The sequence below is a fragment of the Plectrocnemia conspersa genome, unplaced genomic scaffold, assembly GCF_051122295.1.
Source record: "Plectrocnemia conspersa isolate PC_06_02 unplaced genomic scaffold, ASM5112229v1 ptg000010l, whole genome shotgun sequence".
Taxonomy (NCBI): Eukaryota; Metazoa; Arthropoda; class Insecta; order Trichoptera; family Polycentropodidae; genus Plectrocnemia; species Plectrocnemia conspersa.
The window spans coordinates 2,925,690-2,946,436 of NW_028277174.1; the positions used below are offsets into that span (position 1 = coordinate 2,925,690).

At 31.1% G+C, this 20,747-nt stretch overlaps 1 protein-coding gene and 1 long non-coding RNA gene across 10 annotated transcripts in view; one reads left to right on the top strand and one right to left on the bottom strand.

Moving 5' to 3' along the window:
• Positions 1-20,747, bottom strand: part of sky (GTPase-activating protein skywalker) — a 102,689-nt gene that overhangs the window by 52,036 nt on the left and 29,906 nt on the right. The window lies entirely within an intron of this gene.
• On the top strand, positions 8,767-10,781 carry LOC148230326 (uncharacterized). Its single transcript, XR_015811149.1, has 2 exons — positions 8,767-10,183; positions 10,457-10,781. It is a non-coding gene; the product is annotated as an uncharacterized LOC148230326 (long non-coding RNA).

Consider the following 20,747-nt stretch of genomic DNA (forward strand, 5'->3'; position numbering starts at 1 on the left):
ATATGTGTTTGATTATTTTTATTTGATAGCATGAATGGTATCTATTTTTACGACCATAAAAAATCATAAATATAAAATCAATAAATATTCTTTGTTGCAAAATATGATTTTTTCCGGTCGTAACGAGGGCTTCGTGTGTGATCCCATCTTTTACGCTATTGCCTTCTTTCTTTGTTGTTAGATGATCATTTTGGTCACCGTAAATTAGCCCAATTTCCAAGAAAAATACCCTTTCAAACGTAGACATCTGTGTATGGTCGCCACAGATTGATGAATAACAAAAGAAATATCGTGAAAATTATTGCATTCATAATTGGAAATATTTAAAAAAAAAACGCATTTCCGTAACATAAATCACTCATAAGTTCCACTAGCAAAACTACTCTATGTTTGGAAAGGATGCGCAATAAACAATACGTTCTACCAGCGCATAAGACTATATTTAATAATCGCTATATGAGTAGCCATCTGGACCATTTATTTTTTAAGGTGTAAAAATATTTCGTGTGTGTGTCCAAGAAGCGATGCAATTGGCCCGCAAACAAAAATATGTATGTGGTAATTTATATATGTTTATAAAATAAATTGGTTATAACCAGCTTTTCCGGCGTTTATTTTACTGCAGTCACACTCAAAAAAGGCACAATACAATTAAAATCTTTTTTGCTGGGAACAAATAAAATCAAATTAGACGAATATTTTTAAATTTTGATCAAGCGCACAATAAATTTAAAAAAATATGGGTACAAAATATAAACCATGAGGGACTCTTAAATACATAATTGCAAGAAACAAATTGCTTACATATAAACAACTAACTTTCAATGACACCAAATAGCCATTGTTGACTCTACCACTATTATTATCAACAATTTATATGACGTGCAAGCGCTGTTAGATTAAAGCTCACAGGAAATGTAGAGCACACAATAATTTGCATGAGTTTAAAAAAATTGCGAGATGTGTAAATATCCATTAGTTATAGCTTATAACTAGATACTGTACAATTTAAATTCCTGGAATAGTAAATATTACACATCTGTCACGATGAATTAATCAGAGAACCAATCTGATATCCACGATAAATCAAACTCAGATTTGACTACCCTAATCCGCAACATATTGGATTACGAACACGCCGAGCGAATGAATGGCACACAATCCAATTAAATTAATCCACAAACATGCCGAATATAATCCATGACTTGTCATATGTATGTATGCTCACAAATGTTTTTTTTAAATGATATAATGTCCTTCCTCGCTCATGATATAATATAGAGAATGCGTCATTTTTCCGCCCACATAGTGTGTATGCATTTTACTCTTGATATTTATAATGTTGATGAGAAATACACTAAACGTACCAAAGAGTAATCGAGTTTTAACGTCTCATGTATTATATTAACGTGACATCCAATTCCACACATTCTGTCCCATGAGTCCAAGTATTTTTTAATATATCTAAATGTATTTTAATTTATTCAGGAGTACTATGAAAAACAATTATTTTTATAATTAGTACTATTAGGAATTGCTTGCAGCACAAAAGCAAAAGCCCTTTTGGTGTTATACCAATTAATTTGTAACTTTCAGTTCGAGCTTTTGTATTATCCAGAAACCGAAAACTTATTATGGCATCATAATACATTTAAGCTGTATCAACACAACTGTATAATATGTTTAAAAAGGCTCAGCTCTTATGTTATTCATCCTGAATCCACCAGAAGGGTTTCTAATAATATGTTTATAAGATAAGCAGTCAACATTTTTTATAAGTCACTTTAAGCCTGAATTAAATTTTAGTAGGAACTACTGCCTTATAGTTATACTACATATAAGCATATTCAAAAAAGTTAAATTATCCAATTCTATTTATATTTGATTAATTTACAATTAAACTCATTTTTCTGCTACAAAGAGTCATTAACCTTCGAAACGCTGACACATGAAATCGATGAAATTGACGATTTCGCCGAAAGAAATATACCACCGTTTTTTCGCCTTGTCAGCGTTAATTTTATGTTGTAAACAAAACTTATGAATGGATGATTTAATAATATATTTTGATTAAATTATTTCATATTTTAATTATTAATATAAAGTCGGTACCTCACTATCGTGAGGTACCGAAGCTAGCGAGTGTGCGAATACCGGACCCTCAACTTTTTGGGTTTTAAATATTATTTTTGCTTCGTTCTGATTTTTTAAATTTAATAGTTCAAATTAGACGTTATTATTTAGGATTTTTAGTGATAGTCAAAATGTTAGCTGTAACATGACAGTCAAAGCATTAAGCACAGTTAAAAAAATGGTATGAAGTCGATAGATTAAATAAAAAATGATCAAAATAAGATGTGGAAAACAATAATAAAAATGAATTAGAAACGATATAATAAATATGGAGATTGATGTAAATATATATAAAGATGTTCATATAATAGCAGAAAAAATGAATACATACTAAATTAATAGTATAGAAGAGATTGTGAATTCAATACTTCAGTTTAATAATTTAGTACAATACAATAATGAAACATAAATTAGTATCTTTTAAGAAATTCAATTAAAAAGGAAACCAGTACTGATGAATTAGATGTGAACATAATTAAAGAAACATGAAAAATACTAGGAACTAAATTACATTATTTAGTAGTAAAGCACTCTCTGGAGGAGAAATACCTAATAATTTGAAGATTGCTACTATTATAGACGGTTGTTGAGGAAATGAGACCAATTGACATGTCGCATAGTATAGAAAAGGTCATGGAAGAAGTAGTAATCAAACAATTAAAGGATTTCATTATAATAAGTAATTTCAGTGAAATTATATCGGAATACATTTTCACTTAGTAAAATAATGCGATTTCAACTTTTTAATACGTACTAATATATACTTTTACAAACTTGCCATTATTTATTTACATGCGATGTATAAATGTTATTTTTCCAAATAGATTTTTACCAGTAGATACATATTTCTATCAGCGAAAATATAATTATACTTATAGGAGCTAGTGAAATTATGTGACAGTTGCAAAACGTACATTTTCTGTTCAAACCCAAACCTAACCTACACGAATTAACCAAACCGAACTCGACATTACAAAAATTTCAAAATTAATTATAGTTTTAGAACTTACAAGTCCAAAATACAAACTAAGCTAACTCAATTCTCAATGCTTTATAGTTTGTCCGCACTTTGATATTACACTATGTTTTAAAAATATGATGGCTATCCTTACTTCTGATATGAAAATATTGGTTAAGTGTATTCAAACTGAATTTTGATCAATAGGAGGGCGCAAAAACAATTATCACTTTTCAGAAGTCAAAAATCCACGTCAAAAGCAATAAAATCGTGCCGTCGCCGTCGCAGTGGGAACGCTCGGTAACGAGCGTTCCCACTGCGACAGCGACGGCACGATTTTATTGCTTTCGACGTGGATTTTTGACTTCTGAGAAGTGATAGTTGTTTTTTGCGCTCTCCTATTGGTCAAAATTCAGTTTAGATGTTCTTTATACCATTTTCACTTATTATAAAAAAGTCTCAATATGAACGCTAAATAACTGAACGCATTCACTGTGACGGCGACGGCACGATTTTATTGCTTTTGACGTGGATTTTTGACTTATGAGAAGGGATAATTGTATTTTGCGTTCTCCTTTTAGTCAAAATTCACTTTAGATATGATTAATATGAAAGCTAGATTGACGCGACGGCACGATTGTCGTGAAATTCATGATATAAACGAAAAATTAAAAAAAAACAGCTAATTTAAAAAAAATATATAGAACAATTATACTGTACGACAACGCTCTCCTTTACGCATAACAAATCCCTATTAGCAAATTAAATTATTCAAATTATGAAATTCTGCCGCATCCCCTTTGTGGATGAACCTGAACTCCCGCCGACAGATTTTCACCTATTTCACCACTTTATTTAAGGAATAAAATGTTCCGAATCAGACGGAAGTAAATAAGGGGTCGAAAATTTTATAAAGTAAAAAAAAACAAGATTTTTAAAAATAGTTTTCCCTTTGGCTCACTCACACATAAAGTAACAGGCATCCAAATAGCACGTCCCCAATTGACCGTGTTATTAGGGGGTTTACTGTACATCAAATGTTCGATTAATAAAAAAATTTTTAGAAGATATCTTCAAATTTGTATGTTTTTTTTTATAAAAAAAAATCGGAAACTGTAGTTGGATTACCCTTTATAAAACAGCAAGAGAAACATTAGGCAATATCCTTGAACGTAACTAAAATGATTCTCATTCTGTCTATGACAAATACAGTACTCTTTCTAGTTTTTCTTAAGATTTACCTATAAGAGAAAGCTAAGAGCAATTTTACAGCCTAATAGTCGGACTGATTAAATGTATTCGAGATGGCTTAAAAAATAACAGCAAATTTGCAGCAATTAATGTATCTAGGTTTAAATCTACGACCACACAAATTCGACGCAATTGCATGTGCAACGTTTAATGCTTTATATTAATATATTATTCTCGATAATGAAGAGGCATATACAAAGTCATCAACTAATATAATAAATGAACTGGAATTATCTACAATAATACTAAAGGGCTCAATAGTATTGAACCTTATTGAGATCATGGTCCTTCTTAATAACATACAGCGATGTCCATTATCAAGCCAGTACTCGAAAAACAGTCAAGCAGGGTTTGTCAATATATATAAGCGTGAAGGCACTATGTGTATTTATGGCCACAAGGTCATTATGTCTGACCACCCCTAAGAAGAATCGTCGTAAAGAGTCGAATAATTTCACACTAAAGATTTTTGTATATGTCATATATAGCACAATATATATGTAGTTTTAGTTCTGAAGGCATGCCAAATGGGATCAATTTCTCTTTCGGTCTAATTAGTGGAAATACACTCGCACGTAATTAGTCAAAGCTGCTCTGTATCAAACATTTCATACTGGATTTTGACACTTTATAAAGCGTTTCGTATACCAATATCATGCAGAATTTTATTCACAGAGAAGTCACTCAACTCGACATGTGTAACGCAATATTCACAACAAATTTGCGAAGCGTTTCATTTGCTTAATAAGTAGCAAAACCACGAAATAGTTATTTTATATTTACTATGGCGTATAAATGTCACATTTGATAAACCAGAAATACTAGCTGTTAATTTGACTGTCACTGCATCTACAGTCCCTTTATGGATTCGCCCTTGTCCGCTTCCGCTCTGTTTTAAATCGCTTCTCTTATGACCTCAAACCACTGGTGGACTGCTGCGACTCGGGTGCATCGCTTCGTAGACTATTTTCACTCAAAGGTGCAACAGGTGACTCAACAGTCAGCGCTCGTGACCGCCGTTTTATTTCGGTCCGCCAGTAAGTGAAGGTCCCTCGTCATTCGCATGGCGTGGCTTGCACCTGAGGAAACGAATGCCGTTTCGGGATTTCTATAGACTTAGACAACGCACTTGACCACGACGTGCTTTAAGTCACGTGCACACATTAAGCAATTATATACAATCTGAGAACTCTCCCATTTTTAACACGATGCTCTCAAACGAAGTTGTCCTAAGAACAACTTCTAGTCAGGACATTTTTTTTTTTTAATCAAAAATTGTTTGCGGGTTGAACTCTGTATTCAGGACTTGGACCATTAGATGCGAAGAGAGAAGCGGCTGTGCGATATACGCTGGTCTAGAATTGATTCTACCTACTCTAAAGACTGAATAAAATATAGTCCATCCAAGAAGTTAGCGCTCATCATCGTTGTGGTGGAAATAAGGTGCGTGTACGCATGCATGCATACATACACAGTTTTCCTCGAATTTGTTTACACCGATAGGAGAACGTTACCAATACTAAATCAGGGCTGTTTTAAGGGTAGGATAACCATACGTTGGAAATTGAATTAAAAATGATAATGTGTTATATTTTTATTATAAATTATTGTCATGTTGTGGTATTTTGTAATCAATAAAACAATTCCTGAAATATTCTATTGGTATTTTTTAAAATATTATATTGAACATATATTCAACCTGGAGAGTGATACCAAAACTGCTCTCATGTTTTTGAGTTAAATATGTTAGTCCAGTCAAATAAGGGTTTAACCTCGGAATGAAAGATAACAAGCTGAAATTTTGCACAGACCTTTGTTTTGACGTTCTAAAGATAGGGTGAAAAGTCTCATAAGATATCGTGTCTGCTAATCAAGATATTAAAGGTCAAAGGTCATAAAAATCATTTTTTTGCAAATATCTCGCCTCCTTTGCGTCGCATGTCATTAGATGTTTAACAAAACTTATAGAAAATAAAATTTTCTACAAGTTTGTTTTAGTTTATTTCTTCGTATGGTTAATGGTTTTCAAGATATAGCGCGGGGAGTGGGAAGCGCGCATCCGTTTGTAGGATAACGCTATATAAACTACGGAGCCAGAGTTACCTGCACATTCTTCCACAGTTTCATAGGAAACATCGCAAATTGTTATCTGCTGAATGAACCCATCTAAAGCATTATAACTTTCAATCTCCATATCTTCAAAAATCATCATCGATAATGCAAAAAGTAATAGCGTATGGCCTCTGATACTTCTTGCAAAAGCGTGACCATCCAACATTTTGTCGACAGAATTCGAAGCATAAATTGTACTGAGAGCTTCCTTGATTCCGCTTCCATTCATTATATACCCTATGCATACAATAAAAGACATAAGCATATGAAAGCCTCCTAGTTTCACAACTACTCTGGACAAGTTTGAGTTAGCATCTGAAGCTGCTACGATTTCACGTGCTTTTATGTACAATGGCTGATCAAAAGTTATTAAGCATGTTCTTTGTTCATGTTTCTTGGCAGTGCTTATAGCACACTGTAATGTGGTGTAAATTGTGTCAATATTACTCGCAGGATGATGAGTAAAAGTAAGAAACAGAATCCGAGAAGTTACAACGTTCTCATTGTTTTTTGTAAGTTGTTCAATAAATCCATTCCACCCTGGCAACGGTGAGATATTTTTCCACTTTTCGTACATCTACAACAAATCAACTACATTAAATATTTGTTCGGTTAGTTCTTCTACATCATTAAAATTTTGAACTTGAATCTCTTGCTCAATCTGGGTACGACATGATTTTCATACACTAGAAGGGGTATATGTGATAGTGCTGCTAACTCCTTTGCACTTGGTTTTGTTGTAAATTTCTTTATGCGGTCATCGGATATAACTTCAGATTTTGGAGTTATTATTTTTATCATTCCCATTATATGAACAGTATTATAGCCATCAAGAGTATAAATATTTTTCTGCATTATCCGCTGCATACTGTACTAAAGCACTTGACTCTGATGGTTGATTACGAGGCTGTGGGTGATAAACAGCTGAAATTTAACATTTTACAGTATCACTATATGAAGCGAAAAAACCTAAACTTGACAAAACATCCAAAAGTCTTTTTGGATGTTTGGCCTATCTATATTTCTTCTATGAAGAAATACAGATAGGCCTATTAATAACTGCGAAAAAAAGGACCGTTTTCGTATGGAAGTCATTATAGCATTACTTATAGCCATGTATTTCGTTTTAAAATGCCCCGTCTTTCCTTTTCTGTTCTTTATAATAACTTCTTGCAGAAAATATAATTAAGTGTTCGGAATTTCTTCATCAATATTTTACTCGGGGGCGGATAGGACTTGGTCTCAACAACAGAAGATCGAATATCTTCTCTAATAATCGCCGCAGCAGCTTCCACTACGCGCAAGTGTTCTTCTTCCGAAGTGCCTTTTTTATTTTCATACCAAGCTATGGATAAAATTTAAGCTTGAGCATCGCGATAAGAAAAAATAGGGAATGATCCAATCTTCGGTGTAATTATAATGTCAGTTATATATTTTTCTCTTAATTTGGAAAGGATCTTCTTATCATCTGGTACATACTCCGTAAGGACATCTCTCAACTCTTTCAATTTTTTCGCACAAATTTCTAGTCGAGCAATATTTCATTCTTAATTCCTAATAATACAACGAAGAAAGTAATAAAATTATTGTTCAAACGACTTGCCGAGACCACTTTTTTCACGATTGTTTACTTTTTCAAAGCTTATACCAAGTTAAGCAGGTAGAAATACTCGCTGGATTCTATAAACGGATGTACGCCTCCCACTCTTCGCGCTGTATCTCAAAAACGGTTAATGATACAAAACAAATATTTTTACCAAACTTGTAGAAAATTTTATGTTTTACAAGTTTTGTAAAGCATCTAATGACGTGCGACGCATAAAACGCGAAATATTTGCAAAAAAACAAATTTTGTGACCTTTGACCTTTGATATCTTGATTAGCAGACACGATATTTTATGAGACTTTTCACCCTGTCCTTAGAACATCAAAACGAAGGTCTGTGCAAAATTTCAGCTTGTTATCTTTCATTCCGAGGTTCAGCCTTTATTTCGCCTTATTTGACTGGACTATGTATATAAATAAACAAAATAAGTCAGAAAGTGATATTTTACACTTTCCTCAACAAATTAAATTAAAAAAGTAAAAATGAATTGCACTTGTAATTTCACATGGTCACCCTATTATATTTTCTCACCAATACTGTGAAGATGAGCGTTCATATCTTGGACGGACTGTACATTGTTTCACAAAAGAGAATCGATTTGTCTATCGTCGAGGGTTTTCAGATTAATAGACTTTTGAAAATATGTTTATACTACTATTAATAAAAAAAATTCAACCCATTTATAGACGTACAAAATTACAGGAAGGGCATAGGTCACACAGTAATGATAAATCGACCAAGGAGGACATAAAATTTCAAAAGATTTACGTCCAGCATTATTTATGTCAAAACGGTTATGTCAAAATCAAACTTTTTGTAGCATAAATATAATAAATGTATATAATACATCAAAAAAAAGTTATTACATGTATGATAAAAAATAAATGCTTTGTTAAATAAATATTTATCATAAAAAAATTGTTTTTTTTAACATATTTGTATGACAAAATGTTTGTTTGACATATTTTCGCCTCAGCGTCAATAAATCAAACGAAACCTTTAATACACAGACGGAAAACGAAACCCCTAATCCGAAATCGATGCGGTAACAGTTCAAACGCGTTTATTCGAACATATAAATCCAATTACTTTTCCTCGCCTAAAAATATCTAAAGAAATTAATATAACGATCGAGAAAATCTTCCTTCACAAAAATACTAAGACACAGTTGCGAAAGCTCTTACGTCTACTACCATTTGGCTCCCGAATAACCATTAACCTCTCTTATGGCTATGAGGAGTGAATTTATTCTCACCGAGCTATATGTACATGAAGTACACTCATTTCGAGATAAAATGGGACGCTAAAGTGCGAGAGTAGATGCCAAAAAGTGTCGTATAATTCTAGAATTTCGTTTATTTTCGGGTTTAAGAAAAGTAAGAAGTTTGATAATTACCAAAAAAAATAAGAATTCAATACTTATGTATTCAACACTTATAATATATAAAATATTCATAAATGAATTGTATTAAATTATTGTAATATGCAGCACAGTCTCTTCTATAATATATTACTGTGTATATAAAAAAGAATATAAACCAACAATAATTGTGGCGTTGAAATTAGAAGTCGTATGTATTTAAGAGACAAAAATTTCAATATTAGCCATTGATAAAGTCCACAGCAGCAAAATATTAACTCAGAAACATGAGTAATTTCTGTAATTTCCGCAATTACAAAGTGTTTTTGTCATCATTTTGTTTATTTGAATATTTGGATTGAAGTCTAAAATAATTATCCTAAGGGTTTCAAGGCGGTTTTTCGCTCATTATTAAAAAAACACTAAAAACCGGCTTTTTATGATTATTTTAAAATTTATTCTCAAAAAGTATAAATAACGCACAAATTCGATAAATAAATTCCTTATATTAGTGCATTAAAAAATCTCTGCTAGATCTTAATCAGGAAAAATTGAATAATTAAATTAATTTTGTAATTTTAGATAACGTGGTAGATGTTCTAAATGTTTTAAAAAGAAAATGGTGTTGATATTACAATATACAAGGAATAATTTATTTTAAATTTGAGCCGTTAAAAAATAATAAAAATACAATTAATTGTGAAATAAAAAATGCTTCAAATCATAGAATAGAAGAACGACGAAATAAAAGTTTCGTTTCATTGTTATAATATACATAAATTGCGATTGTTTCTAAACAGTATTTAACTCAACTTAAGTATATATTTCTAAAGCTTCTGTGGCGACCACACATAGATGGGCACGTTTGAAAGGATCTTTGTCTCAAAACCAAAATGATCATCCATCAACAAGGAAACAACACAATAGCTAAAAGAATTTGGACCACATAGCCCTCGTTACGACCAGAAAAATCCCATAAATAACACCGAATTTTGTCGTTACTGTAAATGAGAGAATATTTTTTTGTTGCAAAAAGGTCACAGATGTAACAAATCACCGGATTTACAAGATTCCCGTTGCAATGCAATACGACCTTAGACATTGCCCATCAAGCGAATGTCACTTTCTAAAGGTGTATACCTATTTCGCCGTTCTAAGAAGCGACTGCAGCGATTGGCTGGATGATCGCTGCATAATTTTGATTGATTAGCAAGCTTTGCAGCATTGGATACTAAAGCCTGGACTCCGATGAGAAGAAGCCAGTCACCAGCAGCCACTCGAAGAGACTAGCAGACGCCCGCCGCCCCCGGACAACATACGAAAATGGACTCACACATCCCACCGCCAGTTTCTCCATCACCGCTCGGAGAATCTACTATCGCTGCCACACATTCTGATCGTTCCGGAAGTGAAAGACGTTCCTGAAGAATCATTTCTACTGCAAAATATCTTAATTTTTCGACGACGGTTAAAACCGGTTAAACGTTTTTTTCTTTCAGACGGTTTTTTGAAACTCCTAATTTATCCTATTTAAAGATATACTTCATATAAATACATATTTTAATAGCTGAGCTCCATAGTTAGCTATGCAAATAGACTCAAGAATAGAGTCTCCAATTCGAGTAATCGAGTACTCGATACTCGAGTATTTTTGTATATTTTTCAAGTACTTGATAATCGAGTATTTTGAAAATTACTCGATAAATACTCGAAACTAAAAAATTTTGAAATATTTCAGAAACAAAAATAACTTTAACTCGGTCCGGTAAAGGTTAACGTCTTGCTTTTATTTGGCGTTTATGCCTGAAGTCCCGAGTTAGAGCGGTTACTATCAGGTATAATTTTTTCATAGTTCCATAGTTGCATAGTTCCGGTCGTCGGCTATGTTAGTGGGTACGACGGAGAAATTTCTTTTGTGTTTTCTGTTCGACAGTCCCGACTTATCTAATTTATGGCAATGAACAATATGAAATATCAACAAAAATTTTTTTTAGGTTTTATGACTATGCAGTTGTAGCGTAAAGTTTTGTAAATTGTTTATACTGATCCCTCAGCTTAAAATATAAATCAAAACAATTGTGTGTTTTAAAGGCATTTAAAGTAAAATCAGTTCTTTGCGAACCGTTTAGCTCTAGAGTGAAAGGGATTCACCCAAATACATCTTCGAAGGATATAGATTTAAATTCTTCGCATTAATCAGAAGGAGTAGAATATTGTATATTGTTAAGAAAAAAAATCTATTCAAGAAGAATTACAAAATGCTACGTTGTCAATAGTCGAAGGAAATAAGAGAAAAGCAGAGAAGGGAATGAAAGAAGAGAACATAAAAAGAGAGTTCAAAAAATTTTATATCTATAAAAAGTGAACAGATATAAATTAGAAGCCTTATCCAACGCGTTAATGACAACAAGACCAACATCAACAGCAACGGAAAGGGTTTTTTCCATAATGGGAATAATAAAACCAAAGGTTAGCAGTAATATTATAGTAATATTATTCGAGACACTTTTTGCATTATTGTTTTTAAAAATTATGTTCGTGAAGTTAAAATAATTGTAAAAATTAACATACCAAGTATTTTAATTATTTATTTATATGTGCACGAATTTGAATAATAGCTATTTTGGTACATTTGGTAAATACTCGAAAGTACTCGAGTACTCGAGTATTTTAAAATTTTGATATTCGATACTCGAGTAGTTGATGGTTCGAGTAATTGGAGACTCTACTCAAGAATCATATAAACTCAAGAATCGCAGATGCCTTATTCTAATATCGATTATATGAGAGTTAACATACAAACTTTCCAAGATACTTTGTTAAATTTTCATTTCAAAATAAAATTAACCCTCCTTCGCTTCAAAATGTAAATTAAAATACAAGTGTCTCAACTTTGGCATAGACTAACAAAAAATTTAATTATGCCGTTAATAAGTTACTCGCTTCCCATCTTTCCGTTAAAATAAAAACATTTTGTAAAAGCTCCATGTAAGTATTATCCATGCATACATAATACATTTGTCGATACTTCAACTTTGACCTTTGACGATAATGTGTCTCGATTTTTATAAGAGAGCTTCGACTTAATCGATGGATATAAATTGCGATTTAATTTAACGTGTCTAAGAATTAAGCAATAGTTGCAGCTATATTTTTGTGTAAAAACATTTCTAGATTATGGTTAACGACACGCACGACGGCGATACTGTGTATACGCCTCTGAATAATGTATAAGAACGCCTTCGGCGACGTTTGAAGAGGCTTAATTTTAAATTGCAGATGAGCCGACAGTCAAAGAGGAACACACTTACTGACTAAGAGTCGGATTAGTGCCTTTGAAAATAGTAAATTCCTACATTAAAACAAGAAGACGAGAAATTAGATTTAATTTTCAATAATAAATAAACTGAGATTGAAACCTCGTAAATTTTAGCTAATGACTAAATCATAGCTGAAGTAAAACAGAATAATATTTTTTAATTAATCAGCTCGTACTTGAAAATTCAGTTAAATATACCAATTAATTAAGAAATATAATTCAAATAAGACCTTTATAATTAATTAATGAAAATAGAATTATCACGTTTTAAAGTGCTTTGCCCTTAGTTAAAAATAACAGTAAGTGAATAAAAATTAGAGATAATAAATTTACTACCTCGTGTATGAAAAATTATAATATTGTACACCTGTAAAATTAACTAAAAATACATTAGCTTTATATAATGAAAATTATTCATAATAAACAATTAAATTAAAACATAATTATTCAATACTAAATATTTATGAACTGCTCAAATATATTTTATAGATTGTTTCTATATATTTATTAACTAGAAACACAAAATTAAATTATTTTCTTGTTATTACGTATATGCATAATCACAACTAACCAAACCCTGTGTACCTACACATACCGGTACACCCCTCAGGGTGACCGACCGATCACATTGCACAGATTTAAGAGCATCATATTGATGCTATTGGGCAGATTGTTAAAAATAAAAATAGACAAAAAAAAAAATTTGCAACACTGCTGTTTCCGCTAGCTCTGCGTGACGTTGCACAAAAATGGAAAATGGTCAATTCCTAATAACCCAGCATTGACGTAATCTCATTAAAACAATCTTTTGATGGACGTTTAAGGATCAATTAATTTTATGAACAATGGCAATACGTGTCTAGAGCTATTCATTATTAAACGGTTATTGATTATGCTATGAAAGACACAAGCAGGCGCGAGACTTATATGACGGTGGAATCAAGAAATTCTCGATTTTAATCAAAATATCTATTAGATACTCCAATTTCAATATTGTAAAATTCTAAAAGCGGATAAATTCGCCCGTTTTTAGCTATCCGTCATTAGAATATTTGCCCTTACTATTCATATAGTGTTTGATATATTTGTAATGAAATATATAACTTTATATATTATACAACAACGCAGGTAGTCGTTTTTTATCCAGATATACCGCTGCATTATCTACAGTTAATTGTGCCCATTTTTGGTTTTGCAAAATTTATCTTATTATTTTTAACAGCCATTGCCATTACAACTAATAACACAAAACAATATGTAACTGCCGAAATTGCATAAATAACTCATATTTCCGGATTAAAATTGTGCAGCTGTGGACTTTTTCATTGACTGATGTAGAATTTTTAATCTTTAATAAAGCAATACGAATAATGTTTAATTTTTGATATAATTTATTATGGAAATGTTTTTTTTAATACACCGGGCTTTTTCGGCAGCAGAAATAATTGAAATTAAGCTTTATACTGATTTCAAGTTTAAAAAACACTTTATGCTCCATTATTTTTAAAATGAAAATACAGTTTTGTTACTTTTTATTTATACTTTTTTTTTTAAATAAGCCTGTATTTATTACTCAAATTGTATTTTTTTATTCTTTAAAATTGTACGAATGGTAGTATAGAATCGATCATAACAGATTAGGTTTCTTAGATTTTCCTAATCTCACGGATGAATATCGTGATGGTTAATTAAGCTAGAGCTAGAGCTAACAATTATTTCATCATAAGCTACTTCATTTCATAGAGAATATGATATATGTATAATAATAAAAAAATAATAAAATATTATCCTATTTTGAAAAAATAAATGATGATACATCTAGCCTAGAGCGTAACTACGGAATAACAATCAACACTTGCGAGTAAGTATTGTAACTACTACACTTAATTAATTTCTCTATAATGCATATTCAAAGGCATTAATTAATCATACTGTACATTGAGAAAATTTGGATCGATGATAAGTCAGTCTAAGTAAGCAAGGAAATTAGAGAAAATTTCAATCGATCGACCCATTTTCGTGCTCTGCGTTCGCGACCCATATATGCATCGCATCGACCTATTTCCAACGACGCGGCAGATTGCGCAAGCGCAGAAAGGAACGCATCGGCGTTAAAACGAGACTTCCTTCGCATGCAACATATAGTGTGTGCTAAATGCATTGTGGCGTTATTTTAACATTGAACCTAACGCTCGGTCGTGGGCGTCGTTCAAAGTCAAAGCGACAATGTAAAGCGATGCCAAGTATGTCGATTAACTTATATTGCAATTTGTCTGCATTCCAAACTAGTGCTTTTTTAATCTAGAAAAAGATTCGCTAAGGTCGATCTCGTATAGTTAAAGCACTCAAAATAAAGATTGTACAAAAAAAATATTTATTATTTAATCATCGAAGGTAATTTTAATTAATAAAAAGTGCGATTCTTGTCATTGTAACAGTTGTGCCACAGTCGGTAGTGAGCACCTATAACATTTAACACTGTTTCAAGTGTTTCTAAAATTAAAGAAATGTTATTATATAACTACACACGCTTCTTTTTTTAAATTTAATTGAAGCAAATGATCGTTTAATGTAGAAAATTCGTAAAAATGGCGTATTTTTACGAATTTCCCACATTAAACTCACAAGAGGTTTTGTTGGCTTTCAAATTCATCAACCAGAAGTGTCATTAATTGCATTACTCATGCTAAATATACAACAAATAATGACTACAAAATGTTAAGTTTCATTCTAAGAACTTGCAAACAATTTAAAAATATGTATACACTTAAAATACCACATGTCTGTTTAGTAAGACGTAAACAATAAGTCGGCTGTCTGGTTTCATACTTTTAATATTTATATCAATGAAATCGAAGAAGTCCAAAATAAATTCTTACTGTTGTAAATGTGAATTTTAAATTTATCATTGCGACTTAAATATTCACTACTTATATTAAAAAAAAAATAGTAAGACACAGCAAAAATACATTACTATTAAAACTTATTTATTTAAATGTAGTCTCTCTTATTTTACTAGATATTTCTAGTTGTAAAATTGATTCTCGGGATCCCAGACAATTTTGTCGAGAAAAATCCAGTTTTTGGACAAATTTAAATTGTCACGATACACCTGCACTTGTCACGTGCGGGATAACCGAATGTTTCCAAGTAATAAATAGCCCTCTAATGCTAAGAAACTAAATTTAACGTCAGAAATATAAGTAATTTTTTATCAATAAACTACAAATTTCATCGATTAAAGGATACATAAAAAAATTATTTCACAGAAAATGCATTATAGTTGTTGGCGAATGATTCGAACAAAAACACTGGAGCAGTTTTCTTGGATTTCAAGAGAGCTTACGAAACAATAGACAGAAATTAGAGATTATATATACAGTGAAATCTCATTATAGCGAAGCTCGCGGAACCGAAGAAAAAATTTCGTTATATTGAATGTAAGAAAGATGATGTATTTTTATTTTATTTTTTATTACCATACCACTACAGCATAAAAATAACCTCTTACAATATTGACAGATCGTTTTTGTCCATTTTTTAAAATACTGTAATGAACACAATAAAATTTGTTGAAAAAATATTTTATAAAAAAGTTTGAGTGTCGGCAAAACGCCTTGAATGTCGCTTGTAAATACACCCGGCACACGCCAAGTCAAGGACGAACTGAATTGGGATAACGTCATTCGGATTAAAATAATTCGTTATACTGAGATCAGTCTTCGTTACAATGAAAACATTTTGTATGAAAATTTTTCGGGGACAAATTGAAGATTCGTTATACTGGGAATTTCGGTATTCGTTACAAAGAGATTTCACTGTATATGTGAAATAGTTTTAAGATGGTTCAATATTTATTTAAAAAAGAGAAAACGAACAAGTCAAATAAATTATGCCTATTCCCAAAAGAAAATAATATCTCCCCGTGTGCCACAGGGGTCCAAATTACGACCATTGTTGTATATAATATATAAAAATGTAAAATACATATATTTGCAGAAGACACTTTAATTTATTGCATAGGTGATAATGTTAATGAAGTTCTGGATAACTTATTAAATATAATAGAAAAATTAAATAAAGAATATATCTTAACTAAATGTATGATTTTAAAGTACATATAAAGATATTATATATTGGATAATCATATAAAAGTATTCATAGATTATAATTAAATATAAATAGTTGACAATATTCAGGAGTAATCGTATTTTAAGAAATATTTTTTAAGGAACATTGAATATTCGAATATATACGTAATTTTTGAAAAAATATAATTATTTGCCTGTAAAATATAGTTTAATAAAAAAATTACTCAATCTTAATTATTTTAATGAATCATTAATTACTTTCATGATGCTGTATTTATTATTACATATATTTTGATTAGATACGTCATTCCAGCTTTTTCAAATCATCAGAATTAATATCAGCTGCGATTGAATTAATTTTAAATAGATAGTTGTATCTAATTTATTGTATCTAATAATATTTGGAACGAATTTAATGTACATAAAAATCGTTAAACGATAGTAAATGATGGGTTTTTCCAACATTTTCGAACAACAAATTCTGCGAATTTCCGTCATAATAGATACAACCGATAAACATTCTATTCACAAATGTTTTACAAAGGCGTAAAAGCATTTTTTTGTTGAGAATAAAGCGTCTCATTGTCTCGCATTTAAATACAAAATAAAGGCGCATAAAAACCATGGATTTTGGAGCGGCACTCGTCACTCGACTATATTAAGAGAAAATGACTATCTGTGTTGCAATAATACAAATTGTTTCATTCTTAAACAATCGATTTCATTGGAGATATATAGTATAAATCAGGCAAATAATACAAATAATCAAATATTCGATTAAGTACCCTAATAGATAGAATAGAAAATGAGTACGGCCAGGGGAATAAATTATAATATAAGTCTATTTTATATTCTGTTTAAGTTTATATTATATTTTGTATATGTGTTTTGATTATATTTGATTAGTGTATAAACAATTAGCTATATTAGCTCAATAAATTAATAAAATAAAGACTTGTCAATCTAAGATTGACGAATTTAGACACTTTGTTTGGAATAGAATGACGCGCAATGAAATCATACACTAGTATAACATATTATGTATATTTCTTATAATAACCCAAACCAATTACTCATATGATATTTCAACAAATTAAACTGTAATAGTATTTAACCTAAACAATCAAATAACTAAGAGCAATATTCAAACGTGGCTTATAAACACAGTCATATAACTATATATCAATATACCGGTATTATTTCTGACCCTTTACTTTTCCACATAAATAAACACACATGAACAAACGGAATGCTTTGGCAATTGGATTAGTGATACTATACTACTCGCTGCTGTTAATGCTACAGAATTTCCTCTCTATTAATTAAAATCTGCACTCTTTTTATTATCTTAGTTTTATAATGAAGATTCCTTTTCTAAACTACTTTCCTACGCCTCGCTCCGATTGCCACCGCTACATAACGCATTTCGCAACTCTCGGACGCATAGTCCATCCAGCACCAAACAGGAGCATTAAATCAAGCACACGCAAACGCGACTCGACTTGCGTCATAGCTGCTTTCTGGCAATCCTTTCGGAAAAAAATATTCTCCTCCGGATGGGAGGGAGGAGTAATCTCCCACCCGCTTTTAGAATAACCCCGCGACAATGGAGACAATAGCGATACCTCTCCCAAGGGTTCAACGGCTCTCGTCCGCTCTCATTATATGAGTGCGACACAACAAGACCATTAGCGAGTCAGCAGCTCTTTCGAAAGAGGCCTATTTTAAATTGATAATAAAAAATATATTTCGCCGCTATACACCATCGTGCCTTTTCTTCTTAGTGTGCATCGAATCTCATGATTACAAATAAGTCAGCATGAAATTTTTAATATAGAAAAATATCGTAGTGCTTAATGCCTGTGTTAATGTCAATACAATAGTGGATGAAAATGAAAATAAGTACAGGTGTAATGAACACGCACAACACTTTCTCGCATGGTAGAACAAGAACATACTAGTACAAATCGTTGTTATTGCTTTTAGGCAAAGGGCAAAATTACACTATTGACCAGTATAGTATGTTAATGTATCGATAATCAATTATTATTCAATGTCGTTTTTATTAGATAAGCCGTGAATTAAATATCAGCACCATAAAGGAAGATAATAGCCAAAGCAGTCAATATGAATGTATTTTTTATTAAAAACAATGGTGTCATAAAATTGATATTCACTATTAATAATATGAGCATACATTCAATTTGCTAAAATTATTTAAAAAAAAAAACAGGATTGGAAACTAATACGTAAAAAGACTATAATGATTTTAATTGTTACTAATGTACTTGATATTTATTTATGGTTATTGCAAAAGCAATTATCATCGTAGACTGCAATATTTTAAAGTTAAAAGGCACGTCGTTCATTCGATATTAATGAAACACTAATTATTTCTTAAATTGCATACATTCATTTCGTTAGCGATATTTTGACGCACAATCAAGTTATATTGTTATATAAGTTATATGTAAAATTTCAAGTATAGCAAACGAAATGCGACTATCATATATACTTTTTTATTATGAATAAAATGTTTATATGTTGTATCTACTATGACGGAAATACGTAGAATTCGTTCGTTGTACGAAACAAAATGTTAGAAAGGCCCACCCTTTACTATTTCAAATTCAGATGTGCATCACAAATTTTTAAGAATTTTATTTCAGTCAACTCAATCATTTATTTCTAGCTATTTAATTTAAACACAAATCCGCATTAAAAAAAATCGTTCCAATCATTATTAGTTATGTTTTAAAAATGTTTTATCAATTTTACTGAATTAACTCGCAGCTGATCTTAATTCTGGTGATTTGAAAAAGCTGAAATGAGGTCCCTGAACAAAAATTATGTAATAATAAAAGAACAGTAATTCGCACAGCATATTTTATAAAATTCAGAGTTAAGAAAGTAATTCATGATTGATTAAAATAATTATTTTCTATTCAAATAATATTTTACAACTAGTTGATTGATTTTTCGCACTAATTGGTTAATTAAAAAATATCGGTAAAAACCAATTTTTTTTTGTGAATATAATAATAATTGAGAAGCCTAATCATGACGCATTAGGGAAACCTGTCACGTCATAATGGTCAGATTTGCAATAAAATATATGTCCGGTTAATAAGAAATTCAAGTCTTCGTTGTAATACAAACCCTAAAACGTATTAAAGTAACGGTTATATTGTTGCGTAAAGTTTAACAAAATTAAAACATAAATTTTGTTTAACACGCATTTTAACAGCCAGCTCATACCTAAATATAAACTCTTAATTGAAATAAATTAATTTATGACTTTTGAGATTTGGGAGCGTGCTTAATATAACCACAGTATTAAACGAATTTTTAATGGCTGTGTAGTTAATTGTACATTAATTATTAAATAATATTTATTACAATTTAAATGGAATAATAGTAGTGTTGGGTGTTCTTGAAAGAGACACATTTGATCTATTTTATGAATAAATAAGAGTAAACTATCATCAGCTGAATAGCAAAGGCAATTTTCCTTGAATTTTGAGCAAAAAATTAAAGGAAAGGCCTGGAGGGTCTTTTACATATAATGTTCATTGCCGACTGTTTCCACAATAATTCAGTTTTCAGCGTACGCGAATGAGCCCCCACACCATATAAAACAATTTAGCAACTACCCTATACGTTTCGACAAAGTTATGTGGGTGGCGGCCTTTATCACTTTGCAAGCAACAAATTAAATTAGCGGAAAAATTCAGCAAACGTTCGTTTCCATTGCGACCGATCGGGGAAAATAATGCAATTTGCGTGACGTTGGAAAAATGAAAAACATAATCGAATACGCGGAAAAGGGGAAAATTTGCGCGGTCATATATAATGTCACGTATTCTTGTGACACATCTAACGTAAATTTAATTTAAGGGTAGGATGACGAAAAGAAA